Source organism: Eucalyptus grandis, chromosome 3, assembly GCF_016545825.1.
Source record: "Eucalyptus grandis isolate ANBG69807.140 chromosome 3, ASM1654582v1, whole genome shotgun sequence".
Classification (NCBI taxonomy): domain Eukaryota; kingdom Viridiplantae; phylum Streptophyta; class Magnoliopsida; order Myrtales; family Myrtaceae; genus Eucalyptus; species Eucalyptus grandis.
In genome coordinates this window covers 3,697,712-3,704,533 of record NC_052614.1, presented here as the reverse complement: position 1 = coordinate 3,704,533, position 6,822 = coordinate 3,697,712, and the positions used below count along the sequence as shown (strand labels likewise).

At 39.6% G+C, this 6,822-nt stretch overlaps 1 pseudogene; it reads left to right on the top strand.

Annotated features, from left to right (window-relative positions):
* The first annotated feature begins 294 nt into the window (after positions 1-294).
* LOC120291416 lies at positions 295-6,260 on the top strand (annotated as a pseudogene).
* Positions 6,261-6,822: the final 562 nt, after the last annotated feature.

Below are 6,822 nucleotides of genomic sequence, written 5' to 3'. Positions count from 1 at the left end.
TCAAAGCCGCGTGGAGAAGCATTTATTCTGGCATTTTGTCGGGGGTAAGAAGGCAAAATCACATCCAAGATTAGACTGAGATGGGGAGAAAAATTGAATTTATGTCTGGCTTCCCATTTCATCATCCTCGTACTGCTTTCCCATTACAAATTAGTTATGGGGCCCGTCCACGTGAGCAACCCTTGAATGGGATTTCCATGCTTTTCCCCACTATAAATACATCGTCGTCGTATCCTCCAAGTCTCTCTCTCATGCAAAAAACGCGCGCTTTGCCTTCTCCCGAAACCCTTTTCAATGGTTCCTCCAAGAGTCTCGTCCAATGCTGAAAAGCTCCTCCTTTTGGCTCTCGCCTTTTTCACAATCGTCACGACTTTCAGGGAGGGCCCTCAGATCACCTTGGCGCAGAGCGGTAACAATAATGCCCAAACGATCCTGGTGAACGTTGGGGTGGTTCTTGATCTGGAGACGTGGGTGGGTCAGATGGGATTGAGCTGCATTAACCTTTCTCTCTCTGACTTCTATACTTCAAACCCTTCCTACAAGACTAGGCTGGTCCTCAATGTTAGAGATTCCAAAGGAGATGAGGTTGCTGCTGCTGCCGCAGGTTCTCTCTCTCTCTCTCTCTCTCTCTCTGTGGCGTGTTGACTGGTCATAGAGGATGAAGTACTTTATGCAGCTGTTCGTGCGATTTAAGATGAATCTAATTATTGTTCATAATGAGGTGTTTGCCAATCTTATGAAATTTTCATTTTCATTTGAGAAGAATTCCCGGTTAAATTTTCAAGGACACGATAAAATAATGTGTGTTCCATTCAAAGCTATATGCATTCTCACAGCAGAGATTCTCAAGCCCCAATTTCCAGAGCTCCCGGAAGAAACGACCAACGTTAATTTTGCACTAAACATCTGTTTAGTGCATTATCTCCAAGGGGGCTTTGATCATTGTGAAAAAGAAGTCGTTATCATCTTCTAATAAAATCAAAGACGAACAAAAAGTTGGTATTGGACATTCAATTTGATCTATTTCACATTGGGAATGAGGAGGGTAACAATATAATCCCCCAGGTCTTTCGGTCGTATGAGACCGTAGGGGTGTACAATAGAATCGGGATTCACCCGAACCGCCCGAACCAGGTGGTTCTCAAGGGAACCGGTCCGGTTCCTGGTTCCATGGGCGGATCCGTCCACCCACCCATCCGAACCGACCGATTATATTAAAATAATATATTAATTTTTAATATTAAAAAAATAAAATTACAAAATAACAAACCCAAATCAAATAATTAAAAAAAATAATTAAAGTGGGAAAAAAAGAGTCCAAAGTGCACCAAATGGAGAGGCGTTGATCTCCAGTCAAACCAAATGGAGAGGCACTGAAGCTAAAAGTCCAAACCACACCTTGACAAAACGTCGAGCAATTGGTGGGCAAAAACAAGCACGTGAAAAAGCAAGGCTGTTGGAGGAGGAGAAGAAGAATAGGTCGGGCGGCGAAGAACCAACAACTTTGGTTGAAAACCAAAGTTGTTTCCCGTCAAGATCGGAGCTTTCGAGAAAATGATATTATTATTATTGTGAGACTGGTTTCATGGACCCACTGGAACCGGACCGGACCGCGGTCCGGTTCTTGGGTGGATCCATACAACTAACATGTGGATCTCAGTTCCAAATTTTCGGAACTGGTTCTTAATGGGTGGTTCCCAGTTCTAGATTGGGAACCGCCCACCCGGACCATGCACACCCCTACGACACCGGCATTTTGACACTTAGCTTAGCTTGAGAGTGGAGGGGATTCGTGGGTTTTGGTCAATCAACGCCACGCGGACTTCATAACAAGACTGGTCACTAAGAGTAACATTTGACCGTTGAACCTCTTAATTTATTGCCAGATAAAACTTCCCTCCGGAGGGGTGGAGTTTTGTGTTGTTGGGGGCGTGGTTGGGTTGTTTTTCCCTAAGGGGGTGGTTTATCCAATTGTAATAGCTTAAAAGAGATACTTCTTGTGGTTTTGGTCTTTGTGGTTTGAAGAGTGCGGCACCATTGAAATAGTATTGTATTACGGTCGGTCAACAATTAATCATGGGATAAATGTATTGAAAATCTTAAAACTTATCATGAAATTGTAATTAAGTTATAAAACCTTCAAAAAATGTAATTAAATCCTAAAACTTTTAAAAAGCACTATCAAATCCTAAAACTTATCAAATTGATCTAATTGAACCATTTTTTTTATTTGGATTTCAATCACACTTTCGTAACAACTTTTAGGACTTATTACACTCTTTGAAGTTTTAAGACTCAATTATACTTTCGTAATAAGTTTTAGAACTCAATTACACATTCGTAAAAATATCTAAGATTTTTAATGCACTTATCTCATTGATCTTAGAATTGAGAAGTCCACCATCTCTATTATCTTGTATTTCACCAATACACAAATGTACATAGATTTATGGATACAAAATTTGATCTTGATAACAACGTGTGAATGGAGGATTTTTGTTTATGGTCTTGGATGGTATGGTAGGACTACTATCATCTATTCTATTCTTTGAAGAATATATAGCTCTCTTAGGACTCTTGTCCCACTATAAATGTAGTAATATTCTACCAAACTATGTCTGCATAGTGAATCTTGTTAGAAATGATCTTGCAAACGATACTTACTACGTAGAAAATAGCCACTTCAGGGGGAAGGCTGATGGAGATCATTTCAAATTATTTTCTTTGGAAAAAATATGTATATGGTGCATATCTCTACATAATTTTACTGATTTATTTTTCCATTTGACCCAAACATCATGGTTAACAAGATTGTTCGAGCTGAGCCAATGATTTATTTCCAAGGAAGTTGTGCGTCATTAATGAGGAAATAAAACAACTAAGGTTTCCAGTTCCACCAAATAATTGTTAATGCATGAAAGCAGTGGATGCCGAGAGGCTTGATATATAATAAAACTTCACATAGGTCTGACCTCACAAAATTCATACAATTGCAATATGGGGCTTGGATTCTAGAGTGGAATTTTTGATGCCATGAAATAAAGAAATCAACTTATCTGTCTAGGCCAATTTATCCACTCTTATTTTGTTCTAAATTTACTTTCATGAAAGATTAGTTTCTGATCGGTATGCAATATCATATGCCAAAGAATATCAAAGCCAACAACGAAAGCCTGCAATCTGGTAAATAATTATAATCCAACTTCAAACTTCTATTTTCCTTTTTTCTTAAACGTTATATTTCTATGATACCGCATAAAGTTTTAATTGGCTTTTGATCAATACCATGCCTTTTACAATAAGAATTTCCATTATGTGTCATATTGTTATTGTTTCTCCATCTTTTTTTCACCCTTGCAGCACTTGATCTAATAAAGAATAAGCAAGTCCAAGCCATAATAGGACCTCAACGTTCATCGCAAGCAAACTTCATCATTCACCTTGGAAACAAATCTCATGTGCCGATCATCTCTTTTTCTGCTACTGGTCCTTCCCTCAGTTCCATTCGGAGTCCTTACTTCATTCGAGCTGCGCAAAATGACTCATCGCAAGTGAATGCCATAAGCGCAGTCGTGCAAGCTTTTGGCTGGAGAGAAGTGGTCCTCATATACGTGGACAATGAGTTCGGAGAAGGCATCATACCTTCTCTTACGGATGCTTTGGAAGAGGTCGACACACGAGTGTATTATAGGAGCCTCATCCCTCCTTTGGCCACGGACAGTCAAATCCTGGAGGAACTCTACAAGTTAATGATGATGCAAGCGAGGGTCTTCATAATGCACATGTTACCTACCCTCGGATCTCGGCTATTTTTCAAAGCAAAAGAGGTGGGAATGATGAGTGAAGGTTATGTGTGGATCTTGACTAATGGAATGGCTGACCAATTGACTTCTGTGGATTCATCTGTTGTCACTAGTTCGATGCAAGGAGCATTGGGCATCAACACTTACATCCCGAACACACCAAACCTGAACAACTTCATGGTCCGATGGAAGATGAAATTCCAACAAGACAATCCATCCATCCTTAATCCTACGTTGAACATTTTCGGATACTGGGCTTATGACGCTGCTCAGGCTCTGGCAATGGCTGTCGAGGAAATGGGTGTGGCTAATTTTACCTTCCAGATGTTTAATGCTTCAATAGATACAACAGATCTCGACATTATTGGGGTCTCTAAAAGTGGTCCGAAACTTCTCCAAGAACTAACCAATACGACATTCACGGGCCTCGCTGGAAATTTTAGACTCGTTCACGGGCAGCTAGAGTGGTCAACATTCCAGATTGTTAATATCAATGGACATGCAGCAAGAGGGATTGGATTTTGGACGCAAGAAAATGGGCTGCTAAGATATTTGTATTCATTCAGCAAAAGTAAATATTCCACTTCGAAGAGTAATCTCGGATCGATAATATGGCCAGGAGATTCCACCTCTATTCCTAAGGGATGGGACATTCCCACAAATGGGAAGAGGCTGAAAATTTTAGTCCCTGTGAAGGACGGTTTCAATCAATTTGTGCAGGTGATTCCTGATCGTAGCACAAATAAATCCAAAGTCACTGGATACTGTATCGACATCTTTCAAGCCATGATAGATAAATTGCCTTATGTTGTGGCTTATGACCTTATTCCTTTTGCCTTTTCCAATGGAAGTAGCATGGGCAGTTACGACGACATGATCGATCAAGTATTTTACCAGGTGAGCAAGTGCTTGATTTTGTTGGAATACTTGCTGAAACTTACTATGCTAGCATGTCGTTGACAAAGAAACTTTCCCATTTTTTTTTTTTTTTTTGTTGGAATAGAATTACGATGGAATCGTGGGTGATATAACAATCACTGCAAACAGATCACTATACGTGGACTTCACGACACCATACACCGAACCGGGGTCGCAATGCTTGTGCCATACAAGGACAGCAAGGGCAAGAATGCTTGGGTTTTCTTGAAGCCACTCACTTGGGACCTTTGGTTAACAACCGGATGCTTCTTTGTGTTTATAGCATTCGTCGTGTGGATTCTTGAACACCAAATTAATGAAGATTTCCAGGGTCCGGCCGGGCATCAAGTTGGCACGAGCTTTTGGTTCTCATTTTCAATCATGGTCTTTGCACAAAGTAATCACCCTTGACTTTAAAAAATCAATTGAACATTGTAATTTACATATTGTTCTTGGATAATTTAGGTGCTTTCCCTCAATTTGGATTGCAGGGGAGAGAGTATTAAGCAACCTAGCCAGATTTGTTGTGATCGTGTGGGTTTTCGTGGTACTTATACTAACGCAATGTTATACGGCAAGCTTGAGCTCTCTTTTGGTGGTGCAAAATCTTCAACCTACAGTGGTTGATGTGGATAAGCTCCTTAAGAGTGGAGAAAATGTGGGTTACTTGGAAAACTCTTTCGTTTATGGAATGCTAAAGCAAATGAAGTTCAATGATTCCAGACTTATATCTTATAAGTCCGCAGAAGAATGCGATGTGCTTCTTTCCAAGGGAAGTCAAAAGGGTGGGATTGCGGCAGCATTCGATGAAGTCCCCTACATTAAACTTGCCGTTTCTCAATATTGCAAAAGATATACCATGATCCCGACATTAAGAAGTGCTGGATTTGGCTTTGTAAGTCCTCAATCTCTTAGCTCCGAAAAGAAAACCCTCAAAATTTCCTATTACTAGGATTATTATTTATTTTGTTTGTTTGAAAACTCTCATGTCTTGCCTTTCGTTTGCAGGTTTTCCCCAAAGGGTCTCCGCTAGTACCTGATATTTCCCGAGTAATCCTTAATGATACTGAAGTGCTTAAAATAATGGAAATCGAAAATACATGGTTTCCATCGAAATCCAACTGCCTGGATTCTTCCAACAGCTTGGGTCTTGACAGTTTTTGGGGCCTATTCTTGATTGCTGGAGCTACTGCAGTCTTAGCTCTCCTCATCTTCATGGTCATGTTCGTCACAAGAAACTGGCATGTCGTTGCAAGTCCTTCAGGTTCATTACGGGAGAAATTTGTTACATTGGGAAGAATATTTTACGAAAGAGACCTCAACTCTCGTACTTTTGAGAAAGCCAGATTTAGAGATAGAAATACGGATGATGGCGACAATGAGATTGCAGCCGTTGAAACTTTGGAAAACACTAACTTCCTTCTGAGGCTGTCAAGAGATATCGGCCAAAACAATGATGATATAAACAATGAGCAAGGCACGCTGTCTGCAGAACAAGGACTTTCTAATCATGTAGACAAAGGGTGCCCCGATGAGTGACAAACATCAATTTTACAAATGTAAGTGTAGAGAGGTACATGCCTCAACAACTTTAGGTATTAAACTTCAAATTTTTTTACTTGTTGAACTTTGTACTTCTAGACGATAATAATTTCCCCCTCATTCTCTTCTCATGTAAGCACTATTATTGCTACTGCTTATCGTCTAATCAGAGACAATATAACAAAAGATAGATGCTTCTCAAAGCATTTTCCAGAGGACATTACATGCATGTATTAGCTTCTCTTATTCTTTAATGTCTTAGCAATGAAAGTATTTATTGTTATTTCAACAACTTGCCCAAAGTGTGTTAATTTAGGAACAAAAGATGACTTCTTAAAAATATCTAACATGTATAATGAGAAAGTTCGGTAGAATAGGCTTCAATGGTGAAGAACCTGTCAAAATCCTATGTTTTCCTCTTTTATATAAAGGGACATGATCAATTGACCCAATGACATGTAAAGTGCTCCTAAGTATTCACTTTATTATTTAACCATTCTATTTAACTAAAGGAATCCATTAACATCTGAATTTGGTCTAATTAGAGCCGACTCAATTC